Genomic DNA, 13,399 nt, shown 5'->3' with positions numbered 1-13,399 from the left:
GTTTAATGATAATCACCAAATTGCCTCCAAAAACGCTGTGCCAAGTACACACCCAGCAACAGCATGTGAAGATCCTCCCTGAACAGGACCGGGTCTTATTACCCGCCCCCACCTTCTTGAATCAGGACTTTTTTTTAAATATTTTTTTTAGTTGTTGATAGACCTTTATTTCATGTATTTATATGTGGTGCTGAGAATTGAACCTAGTGCTTCACACATGCCAGGCAAGTGTGCTACCACTGAGCCCCAGCCCCAGCTTGAATCTGGACTTCTGTTGGTGCCTATGTTCATCAGTTTTGTGTTATTATTCTTTTAAATATTTATTTTTTTAGTTGTAGTTAGACATAATACCTTTATTTAGTTTACTTATTTTTATGTGGTGCTGAGAATCAAACCCAGGGCCTTGAATGTGCTAGGTGAGCACACCACTGCTGAGCCACAACCCCAGTTCAGTTTTGTGTTATTACAACCTAAGATAATCAACTTATAAAGGGAAAGGTCACATGGTGGCACATGCCTGTAACCACAGCTACTGGGGAGGCTGAAGTAGGAGGATTGGAAATTTAAGGCTGGCCTTGGCCAGCAACCTATCAAAAACCTGTCTAAAAAAAGAAAAAGAGCTGGGAATGTGGCTCAGTGGGTAGAGTATCCTTGGGTTCACTCCTCAGTACTGCAATAAATAAGCAAATAAAATATTTTTAAAATAAAGGAAAATGTTTTGGCTCACAGTTTTAAAAGTTTCAGCCTCTGATCAATTGGCTCCTTACTTTTTGGCCTGTGTCAGGGCAGCACACCATGGAGGGAGCACATGGCAGAGCAAAAAAACACTCACCTCATAGCCAGGAAGCAAAAGAGAGAAAGAAGAGAAAGACAGCATAGGGTTCCATAATCCCCTTTAAAGGCACGTCCCCAAAGACCTTAAGAACTTCCGCTAGGCCCTAACTCTTAAAGCTTCCATCATCTCTGTGTTAGCTTTCCATTCATATAACAAAATACTTGAGATAGTCAACTTACAAAGAGACAGTTCATTTCAGCTCATAGTTTGGAGGTTTCACTCCATCACTGGGTGGGCAAATTGCTTTGGGGTCCATGACAAAGAAGCAAATAGTGGTCAGTGAGCATGTAATGTGGCAAAGCCTTTTACCTCATCACCATGCCAAGAGAGAGAGGAAGGGGCGTGCCCACAGTCCCGTTTGAGGGCCTGCCTCCAATGACCTAAACCTCCCACTAGGCCCCAGTACCCTAAGTTTCCACCACCTGCCAATAGCACCAATCTGGGGATCAAATCTTTTAAACATGGGCCTTTGAGGAACATTTTGGATCTGAACTTCAGCAGTGTCCTAGTTCCTCTAGATATATCTGAATATATCTGCATCCCAACTGTGAGCATAGTTCTTTTTCTTTTTTCCCCTCTCTTTCTTAGAAGACTTCTCAGTCTCCTTGATGAGTGTTTGAAACCTGGTGGGAAAAGAAAGGATGTCACCTACTCCCTCACACTAGTCAAATCTTAGCCCATCTTGCTTGTTGGGGGGAATTAAAAGAGAACCCAAAAGAGAGCCCCCAAAGCATGTCAGTACATCTGCGATAATTGTTGGTTCTCTATCCTTCCTTGGCAATCAAGCTGACTTAGACCATGTAGTGCTGACCACCCAAGGCCAGGAGACAGGCTAGGCCCTCAACATCATGAATTCATTTGCTCTGGTGGAATGAATAGCTCAGTTCTGGGGGCCATGCAAGGCTAGGTCTTTGAGAAATGACCTGGCATCCACACCAGGGCCAGCTGAATCTCCTAAGGCTGAATTTGATTCTGTCCAAATAACAAATGATTCCCAATGGCCTCATCTATCCCTGCGGTCTTGTACTATCATGCTTTTGATGTGACTTTTCCCCTAGTAAAGTAGTCAGTTTCCTTTGGGAAATGTCCAACTTAGTTTTCTGTGTCTGACCTGGGGGAAAAAAAACAACTTGAGAGTCAATTAGCTCTGGGAGGTCAGACACATGAAAAGAAAGTCTTGTCTAGAGTGGCAGTGTGGGGATCCCCTCCTCCCTTCCAGTCAGGTAGGAAGGTCCTGGGATAAATGTCCACAGGCAAAGAGCCTGAGGGATGAGAGCGAGCAGACTGCTTTGTACTACCAAGCTTTTTGGATTCTCAGTCCCTTACTTAATTCCAAACCCTCAAGAATTTTACAAAGACCCTCCCTTAATCTAGGAAGGAAAAAGGAGCCAAAATTGGTCCTTGACTGACACTGGGATGATCCCTTCTCTCCAGGATTCAGTGAAAATTCATCTGCCAGCTGTTTTCAGTAGCTACTAATTAGTACATCACAGACTCCTTGGCCCTTTTGCAGAGCCAGGAATGTCCAACCCTTGCCCATAATCCACCTGGGTGGCACTCTGTGGCTGCAGGGTGCAGACATAGTGCAGGGAAGATATTTTTAAGCACACGAGCATGCGCATGCCCATTCTCTCTCTCTCTCTCTCTCTCTCTCTCTCTCTCTCTCTCTCTCTCACACACACACACACACACACACACACACACACACATACACACACACACACAAGCCAAGCTCCCCTTCTCTGCCTGACCCCACCCTCTCCTCAACTCAGTCACAGTCCAGAGGTGTAAACCTAGCCCAAACCTCTTGGCCAGGACTGACTTAGGTCCTTGGCTCTTATAATCCACCTGGGCCTCTCTGCTGGTCCTGCGTCCTCTGTGACTCGACCTGCTTCAGCCTGAGTCCTCATCTCTAGCCCAGGTCCCATCTACTCCACTGGCCACTTAGGGAAGCCTATTAGACTCCAGCTTTTTACCTTCTTTCTTCTAGTCTGTAGGCCTCAAAGCACTCTCCCTGCTGCTGATGCTTTGCCTTGACATCTCTTTCTCTATCTTGTGGCCCCAGGAGGAGGATAGTGTTTCCCCTCTGGATCCTGCAGACCTGTGACTACAGCTGTCCTTCACTGACCCTGAAGCCACATCCTAGGACGACATTCCAGCTTCAGGGACTAGGACCTTTCCAGAACAATGGTTCCTCAGGCTCTCCCCGCCTTGCCCTTTCCTAACCCTAATAGGAATTATTGTCATCAAATCAGCCTTCCTCACCGCTAATTCTCTGTGAGCACCAGCCTCATTCTGAAATGCACTTGTGGTTGGGGCCATAAGCATTTGTGAGGTCCTTGGCAAGAATATAAATGGAAGCCCACATCCTAATGTCTAAACATTTAAAAGTTATAGATTAAGCTAACACATTGTTAAATAAAATGCATTCCATCTTACTGCCTTGACAAGTATGCCTTTGTAATGACAAAATAGAAAAATATGTGCAAAGCTGTAGTTTTCAGGGCTAAAAATCAGCAAATTATCAAAGGTGACTGAATTTGATTCTGCACATTAGGTTTAAACATTGTATTTGGGTCATGTATGATAAATTATTATCAGAGAAAAGATGAAATGTTTTAATTTCATCACACAACTCACTATCATCCATAATGTGAATTTTTACCATTTCTTAAGTCATATTTATATTTGTAAAAAATCTCAAAAACTTTTTTCAAAAATTTCAGTGATGAGCTATTACATAAAAAACAGCAAATGAGGGCTGGAGTTGTAGTTCAGTGGTGGAGCGCTTGCTTAGCATGTGAGGCACTGGGTTCAATTCTCAGTACACATATAAATAAATTAAATAAAGATCAATCAATAACTAAAAAAATTTAAAAACAGCAAATGACAATTGGCTGCTAAATTTGTTCATATCCCTCTTCAATCAAGATTATACCTCAATCTGTATCAGCCAACAGTATCTGTAGAAATTAGTTTGGAGCTGTGCATGGTGGTCCATGCCTGTAATCCCAGTGGCTAGGGAGGCTAAGGCAGGAGGATTGCAAATTCCAGCCAGCCTCAGAAGCTTAGTGAAGCCCTACACAACTTACTGAGACCCTGTGTCAAAATAAAAATAAAAAGGGCTGGAGACATGCTTCAGTGGTTAAGTGCCCCTGGGCTCAATTCCTGGTGCCAAAGAAAGAAAGAAAATTGGTTTGGAGATTATTTGTGAATTTTATTCATTGTAATGCAAACATTTTCCTTTAGTTCTAATTGCCTTATATTTTATTTAAATCGCACATTGGGCTGGGCATGGTGGCGCATGCCTATAATCCTAACAATTTGGCAGGCTGAGACAAGAGGATCACAATGTCAAGGCCAGCCTGGTGAGACCCTGGGATTGTGGCTCAGTGGTAGAGTGCTTGATTTGCTTGTGTGAGGCACCTCAGCACCATAAAAAAATGAATGAATAAAATAAAGGTGTTGTATCCATGTATGTATGTGTGAGTGTGTGTGTGTGTGTGTGTGTGTGTGCGCGCGCGTGCGCTAAGGATGTAGGTAGGTGATAGAGTGCCTCTAAACTCAATTCCCAATGCTGAAAAATAAAATCAATCAATCTCACTTTGGTTACCTATTTCACACACAGGTTTCATTTTTTTTTAAACTCTGATGAACCATTTCCTAATATTTGTAATAAATATTTTTTAAAAAATCTTTTAAGAAATATTTTAATTTAAAAAGTGAAATAGTAAAGCTTAGCTGTTTTATAAGCTTTTATTAACATTTTCAGTAGCATGCAATAGGGCAAATCAAGTAACAGTAATACATAGTCAAAAGTGGTGTTTTTCCATCAAAGACTACAATTTGTTCCTTATTTGAAAATTTTAGTTGTTTCATTTAATTTTTCTAGCACATCTCATATCTATCTTAAATAAATTCAATTTAATTGATTTAATGGCATTTAGTTGAGATTGCCATAATATGTTTGAGAGAGCTTCTGAGGCCAAATTTGATGTGTTTCATCAAGATGTTCCATCTTTGGTCATATCCAGAAAATGTTATTTATATATAATATTTGAATTACTCAAAACCCCATCATTGCCATTAACACGGTTAATACCATGTCTTTATTTCCAAAAACTACTCATGAGATTTTTGGCCAAAATTTTGGCCTTGTTGCCTTTCTTTGTCACATTAGCACTATGACTGTAGAGCCATCCTTGGCAATCTTTTAAATCACTGTTGAAAATCAAAGCTGTTTTTCTCCCCCAGGTCTTAGCTTAAGTCAAACTTGTACTTTGGGATTCTCATTTGCACAGGATGTAGCAATAGTACTTCACTCTGTTTGCAAGAACTAGAAAAAGTCAAATAAACCACAAAAGTCACGTTTTAAAGTTACTGAACAGCTGTGGGAGGACCAAAAGAAAGCTGATGTTGCCTGGATGTTTTCTTCCCTGGAAACATTTGCATCTGCATTCTGTATATGACCTGAGTATTGAGCCTGATCCATACAGAGGGAAAGAAACCAGTAAGTCTTTTGTAGTTAAATGGGCCTGCTGTGAAAAAAAAAAAAATCAAGGTTTCTAAAACCAGCTAATTTTAACTATAGGATATTTTCTGAATCCTGAGACTGGATGTGGAAGTCTGGGAAGCTGGGCTAGGGGCTTCTAAAGGCAGTGTGAGATCTTCTATAATCTTGAGATGCTTAGGACACAAAGGTCACCTAGTGGAGGAAGGCCTGATACAAAAACACAGCTGTCATCCTCAAAATGTTTGCCAGTCTGAAGCTGTAGGGGTGAAGAAGTAGAGAAAAGGGATAAAGTGTTGAGCCTGGAACATCCAAAGAGCAGGACTGAATCTTTTGCAGATCTTACAAAGTTGGGGAGACAGAGATCAATTAGACTCTCAGTCAAAAGCCCAAGAGGGCCTAGCCTGAAAACAGAAATGAATTGGAGATGAGCTGAATAATACTAGAACTGCAACCCCGTTCTTTTTCAGTTAATTGCTGATTAGGTTGAGGTAATTAATCAGTTCCTCATCCTATCTGCCTAGCAAAGGAAAGGTGGAACTTTTCTCTGGTGGGAGATACCATATACAGCCTCTAGGTCTTTTATGTGCAAGTGTCAATGGGTGTTTTTTTTACTGCCTTTAAAATCCTTTTAATAAATGTCAGGGGTCAATGTCTGGTATGCAATAAAAGTTCCTAGGTATATTAAGAGGCAAAAAAATGTGATTGATAATCAAGAGAACAGATAGACAATAGAAACAGACCCACAAATGACCCAGCTATTGGAGTAACAAGATAAGGACTTTAAGTTACTATACTTAATTATAATGATTAAAGAAAATATTAAGACATATATACAAATGTATCAAAATGGATAATTTCAACAGAGAATTAGAATCATAAAAAGAATCAAATGATTTGAGAACTATAGAAAAGGTAACATTGATAGGATATGGGATTCTTTCACAATAGAATAAATGCCAATAAGCATAGTTTACTTTTGTAACATTTCAATTAGTCCAAAAACCTATATATTAAAGTACAACAAATTAATTGATCTCTTGTTGAGTGCAAATCTATCAATTAATAATCAAAATTAATTTATGCCGCATGGTAAATTTTCACCAGAAATGTCTGTGAAGAAGGAATAGCTGGAATTTCCACACTGATAGAAACAAAGTAAGAAAAACCTGCTACCAAATATCTTATTAGCCTCTGGTACTCAGGAGGCTGAGTGTGGAAATGACCTCCTCAGCTGCAGGCTGCCAGGACTCTGTTCTGCGGTGTTAGAGAAAATCAGAGATGGAGTAGGTTACCCTTGAAAATGCAGTTTCATAGGGACAAGCATAGTAACAAACAGTGTTTGTAAAAACGCGAGCTGAGAAAAAAAAATTATATATCAATAAGGTTTTAAAGAAAATGCAAATTCAACTAGAGTCCATTTAGTTCAAATTATTTTTCTTGGATTGTCAAATTTGCCTCGAAAATTAAGGCAGGACAAAAGTTTAGAAAAAAGATGAGAAAATATATAGGAGCTGGAGTTAAAGAGACCAGGAAAAACTGCTAGCTCTATCGTATTTCCATACAGACCCTTAGCAAATTATTGCCAATCTACATGCCCAGTAGATTGGCAATACTTTGCTAAGTATTGTTTTTTGGTTTTTTTTTTTGTTTGTTTGTTTGTTTGTTTCCCAGATGTAAAGGAGAAGATGGTCTCCACAAGACAATTCATTTAGTGCCTGGACATATCAGACTGTCAAGGAGTGGTGGTGATCGTCCTTACAACACTGTGGGGACTAATATTTGAAGACAAAATGCTCGTTATTTTGAAGATTTTCTTTTTAATTGGACTTTCTTTGAGCAGATTTGTTTCTGTAGTGCTGTAGGATAAAATGCAATATGATGGGATATAAAATATGGCAACTAAGCACTGGTCACATGCCCAGGACAGACACTGAAATTATACATCTACTCATGAATATTGAAATGAAAATCTGGCTATGTAAAATGTATTTACATTTATGTATTTTTTTCACGGGCAAAACAGATAAGATGGAAAGTAACAATAAGCAGAAACTAATTAGCAGCGCAATGTCAGAAGTGGAGACGTTTGAGATTCTGTGCTATAATTTATCTTCTGCACTGTGAATTTTAACTAAAACAAGAGGCTGTGCTGAAAACAACATCTCCCTCTGGTCAATTCAGGGGAATGGTCATTCTGAAAAGGCTGCTGCTGTTATCACAAGATGGGATAAGCTTAACAATCAGGATCAGCTGTTTATGTCCCCTCCTAAAAGAAGGGCTCATAGAAGATATCTATGGCAAGTGGAACAGAGGATGTTGTTTAAAGGAGGGTTCCTTCTAATGCTACCTCTTGGCAATGACTGTGATTGGCAGTGACTGGTCAGAGCTGGAACTTCCAAATTGAGTTTATAGCCCATTTTTGTCTAAAATCCCCAGGTGTCAATCACTATTTGCCAAAACAAACAAGCAAAAATAAAGTTGAGTTTCTTTTATTTTACTTAAAAAACACAATCAAATGAACATTCTAGGACTGAAACAACACAATATCTGAAATTAGAAATACATTACACGGGTTTAACAGCAGACTAGACATAGATTACAAAATCATTAGAAAACATCCAAACAGAATACAAAGGGAATAACGAACAAGTTTTAAAAATAGAGCAAAAAAGTCATATGAGATCAATCCAAATATCTACATGATTTTAACTGTAATACCAGAAGAAAAGAGGAAGAAAATGGAATGAAGGTCATAATTAAAGAAATAAGGGGGCTAGGGTTGTGGCTCATGCTTGTCTTACATGTGTGAGGCACTGGGTTCAATCCTCAGCACCACATAAAAATAAATAAACAAAATAAAAGTATTTGTTCATCTATGACTAAGAGCCAAGAATTTTTCAAAACTAATGGAAGGCATTGATCCACAGAGTCAAGAACTCTCATGAAACCCTTCTAGGATAAAACCAAACTAACCAACCAAAAATCTCATAGGAATATCATAAACAATTAAAATCCAAAACTATTAGGAAATCTTAAAATCATCTAGAAGAAAGACACATACAGTCAAAGAAACAATAATAAGATTGGTAAATACTTTGTGAAAACTATAAGACAATGGAATTACATCTCTGAAGTGCTGAGAGGGAAAAACAAATAAACTTGGCAATGCAGAAAAAATAATAAAAATAAATGTGAAATAAAAATTTCTTCAAAAATAAAAATTAAATTAAAAAATAGGAGCTGGAGTTAGAGAGACCAGGGATAAACTCCTAGTTCTATTATATTTCCACCCTTAGAAAAGTATTGCCCCTCTACATGCCCAAAATAAAAATATAAATAAAAAATAAATGTGAAAGAAAAAATTTATTCAGAACAGCTGACAGTCATCACTAGTAGATCTGCAATATAATAAAAACTAACTTAAGGGGCTGGGGATGTGGCTCAAGTGGTAGCACGCTCACCTGGCATGCGGGTAGCCCGGGTTCGATTCTCAGCACCACATACAAACAAAGATGTTGTGTCCGCCGAAAACTGAAAAAAGAAAAAAGAAAAAAAAAATAACTTAAGGTAGACTGTAGTAAATCAAGAATGTATATTGTAATTTCTAGCATAAACAGAAAAAAAGTATAAAAGAACCTATCAATAAAGTTAGTAGAAGTGAAGAAATTAAGAACACCTGATTAATTCAAACATAAGCAAGAAAGAGACATAAAAGACAAACAAAAGATAAGAGAAAACAAATATCAAAATGGTAGATTTAAGCCAAACTGTAACAGTAATAACATTAAGAGTAAGTGAATTGGGGGCTGGGATTGTGGCTTAGCAGTAGATTGCTCACCTAGCATGTGTGAGGCCCTGGGTTTGATCCTCAGCACCACATAAAAACAAATAAATAAAAGATATTGAGCCCAACTGCAACTAAGAAATAAATATTTTTAAAAATAAACAAGTAAACAAATAAATAAAATAAAGCTATTGTGTCCATGTACAACTAAAAAATAAATATTAAAAAAGAGTAAGTGAATGGAACAAATTAAGAGACAACACTGGTATAGTCAGATAAAAACCAAAATCAATGATTTGTTTTTTATGAGATAGATGTATTTTATATAAAATGATGAAGAAAGGTTGAAAATAAAAACATGGAAAAGATATACTGTGTAAATACTGAAAGAAAACTGGTGCAGCTATATTAATATCAAACAAAGTAGACTTTGAATCAAGAAGTATTAGAGAGACATTGCTGAATGATTAAACAGTCAGTTCAAAAGGTATATATGGGTGGTAAGGTGGCACATGCCTGTAATCCCAGTGACTTGGGAGGCTGAGGCTGGAAGACTTTGAGTTCAAAGCCAGCCTAGCAATGTACTGAGACCCTGTCTTAAAATAAAAAGAGCTTGGTATGTAGCTCAGTGGGATTGAAATAAATAAACAAATAAAAATAAAAAATAAGTAAAGAAATGAGGATAGCTCAGTGGTAGAGTGCTCTTGGATTCAATCCTCAGAACTGGGGGAAAAATGACATACATAACAAACCTAAAGTAATAAGCAATATTAAGGTTTAGATATGAGGTGTCCCCCTAAAGCTCATGTATAAGTGCAAAAAAGTTTAGAGGTGAAATGATCAGGTAATGAAAGCCTTGACCTAATCATAATCAGTACATTAATCTACTTGAATGGATTAACTGGGTGGTAACTGTAGACAGGTGGGGTGTGGCTGGAGGAGGTGGGTACCTGGGGGCATGACTTTGGGGCTTATATTTTGTTCCTGGTGAGTGGATCTCTCTGTTTCCTTGTTGCCCTGTCCTGGGCTGCTTTCCTTCTCCACACCCTTCTGCCATGATGTTCTGCCTCACCTTGGGCACAGAGCAATGGAGTTGGCTGTCTATGGACTGAAACCATGAACCCTAAAGAAACTTTTCCTCTTCTACGTTGTTTAGTTAGGTCTTTTTGTCACAGTGGCCGAAAAGGCTGACAAGGCAGAAAGGCTGACTAACACATGCAGCTAAGAATACATTGTAAAAATACATTAAAAAAAAAAAAAAGAGTTAACAGTACTTAAAGTGGGAATAGACAAAGCAAATCCACAGCCAGACTGGAGATTTAGCGAATTTCTCACAGAAACAGAACACACAGATAAAACTTCACTAAGAGTATAAAATATTTTAACAATATGTTTAATCAATTGGATCTAATTGACATTTATCCTACATTATGAACAACAGCACTCTTATGAAGTATACAGAACATTCACCACATAATATGCTATGGAACAAATCTTAGCAACTTTCAAAACTCGGGTTCGGGGTGTAGCTGGGGTGGGTAGCTCAGTAGTAGAACTCTAAACTAGCATGAGGAGGCCATGGGTCCAATCTTCAACAGAGAATCAAGCCCAATTCTCTGACCATGGGGAATTATTATGTCAAAATCAATAATAGAAAGATAGCCAGACCTAGTGGCTCACGCCTGTAATCCCAGCAATTTGGGAGGCCAAGGCAGGAGGATCATGAGTTCAAAGCCAGCCTCGCCAAAAGCAAGGCACTATGCAACTCGGTGAGACCCTGCCTCTGAATAAAATACAAAATAGATCTGAGATTTGGCTCCGTGGTTGAGTGCTCTTGAGTTCAATCCCTGGTACCCACCCACAAAATAGAAAGATAAATAGAAAAATCCTCCAAATATTTGTATTTTAAGCAATTTGCTAAAACCATCTATTGGCCAAAGGAGGAATCACAAAACAAAATATAATTTTTGGACATCCATTATATCTCATGATATCTTACTAGACAGTCAGGTAAAGTAATGCTTAGAGAATTTTATATTTAAATAAGTATATCAGAAAATAAAGTTTAAAAATAAGTGATGTAAACTTCAATCCCAAGAAGCTATAAAAGGAACAAATTAAACCTAGGAAAAGCAAAGGAAAAGAAATAGTAAAGAATAAGAGCAAAAATCAATGAAATTGAAAGCAAGTATAAAATGATAAAATCAACAAAATCCAAAGTTGGGTCTTTGAAAAAAATAATGAAATTGATAAATGACTAGCAAAATTGATGAATATAAATAAGGGTAAGAAACTAAATTATCAATATAAGTAACAAAAGAAAGGATTTTTTAAGTGAGAAAATTAATACAGCAAATCTTTTGAAGATAATATATCTGAAAATAGGCAAATAATCTGAAAGATAAAATTTACCAATTCATATATTTATGTAGTTATTATTACTTATATATTAATATATAATTATTTATTTATGTTATATATTTATATTATTTATATATTAATGCATATTTATTGTTATTATATTTTTAATATATATTTTGTCATGACATGATTCCATAATGAAAACCTTACCATATAGTTCCAAGCCTAGATGGGTTCACTGGAGAAAATCTTTAAAACTTAAGAAAACAGTAATAACTAATAACCAAACACTCTTCCCAGGGATAGAAAAAGAGTAATCACTTCCTAACTTCTTTTATGAGTACAGCATAACAATGATAACAATGAGACCTGAGAACATTACAAGAAAGGAAAATTATAGGCTAATGTCTCTCATGAATATAGCTACAAGAAACCCTAAATAGGATTATGACAGATTGATTTGTATGATATATAAAAAGGATACTACATCACAAATAAGAAGGATTTATGACTACAGTTCAAGTTGTGGTTTAACATTTAAAAACTAGTCAATATATTTTGCCACATTTGCATAATAAAGAAAAACTAATATACAGAAAAAGCATTTAATAATGTTCAACACTAATTCATGACAAAATGTCTAAGCATGTGAGGAATAAGAGGGGATTCCTCATTTTGATAAAATAGTATTTTCTCCAAAATTCTAAGCTAATATCATTCTTTTTTTTAAACATTTTAGTTGTAGTTGGACACAATACCTTTATTTTTATTTTTATGTGGTGCTGAAGATCGAACCCAGCATCCTGCATGTGCTAGGTGAGTGCTCTATCGCTAAGCCAAAACCCCAGCCCCTAATATTATTCTTAATTATGAAATTTGAATCCTTTACTCCTGAGATCAGATCCAGATATCAGCTATCTCTATGTCATTGGCATTTTACTGGAGTTTCTAGCCAGTGCATTGAGAAAGAAAAGGAAATAAAATTTTGAAATATTGGAAAGGAAGAAATAAAACTGTCAATATTTGTAGCTAGATGATCATACGCAAATCCGAAGGACTGATGAACAATTAGTATTCAAGAATGAATTTACCAGGATCATGGGATAGAAGATCAATATGCAAAAACACTAATGTATCAAAATAATAACAGCAAACAATTGGAAAAGAAAATAAAATTAGTTTCCACAGTGAGTGTATACACCTACACAAACATACACACACAAATCCTATGAATAAATCCAATGAAAGTGTTCAAGCCCTCTAAACTAAAAACTACATAATATTTAAGATATTCTTAAAGAAAATCTATGTGACTGAAGGGATCTACCATATTCATGGATTGGAAATCTCAGAGTTGTCAAAATGCCAGTTCTTCTCAAAATGACCTATAGATTTAATACAATCTCTGTAACAATCCAAATGAAGTCTTTTTTTGTGGAAATCAACAAACTAATTCTAAAATTCATATAGAAATATTAAGGAACTAGAATAGCCAAGGCAGTCTTAACAGAGGAACTAATTCAGAGGACTTCTACTTCCAGATATCAAGACAGGATTAGGGCTATAGTTCAGTGATAGAGAAATGCCTAGCCTGCATGGAGCTCTGGGTTTTATCCCCAGCCTTGCAATAAATAAAAAATAAAATGTGTGTGTGGGGATGCGCATGCGCGTTTGTGCATGCGGGTATATATGTCAATTTTAAATTTAATACTTGATTCAATTTGTAAATATTGAAGAATAGTTTTCTTGAAATGCCTTTGTATGACTTTGGCAGTAATGTTGGTTTTATAAACAACCTGGAAATTATTCTTGTGTAGGATAATTTCATTTCTTCTTTGATGTTTGTAGAATCTCCTAGTTCTCCTTACTTCTTCTAACCAAGATACACAAAGAGACTTGACTGCTT

This window comes from Urocitellus parryii, chromosome 11 (assembly GCF_045843805.1).
Source record: "Urocitellus parryii isolate mUroPar1 chromosome 11, mUroPar1.hap1, whole genome shotgun sequence".
In the NCBI taxonomy this organism is placed as follows: domain Eukaryota; kingdom Metazoa; phylum Chordata; class Mammalia; order Rodentia; family Sciuridae; genus Urocitellus; species Urocitellus parryii.
Note: the sequence above shows the minus strand (reverse complement) of the source record.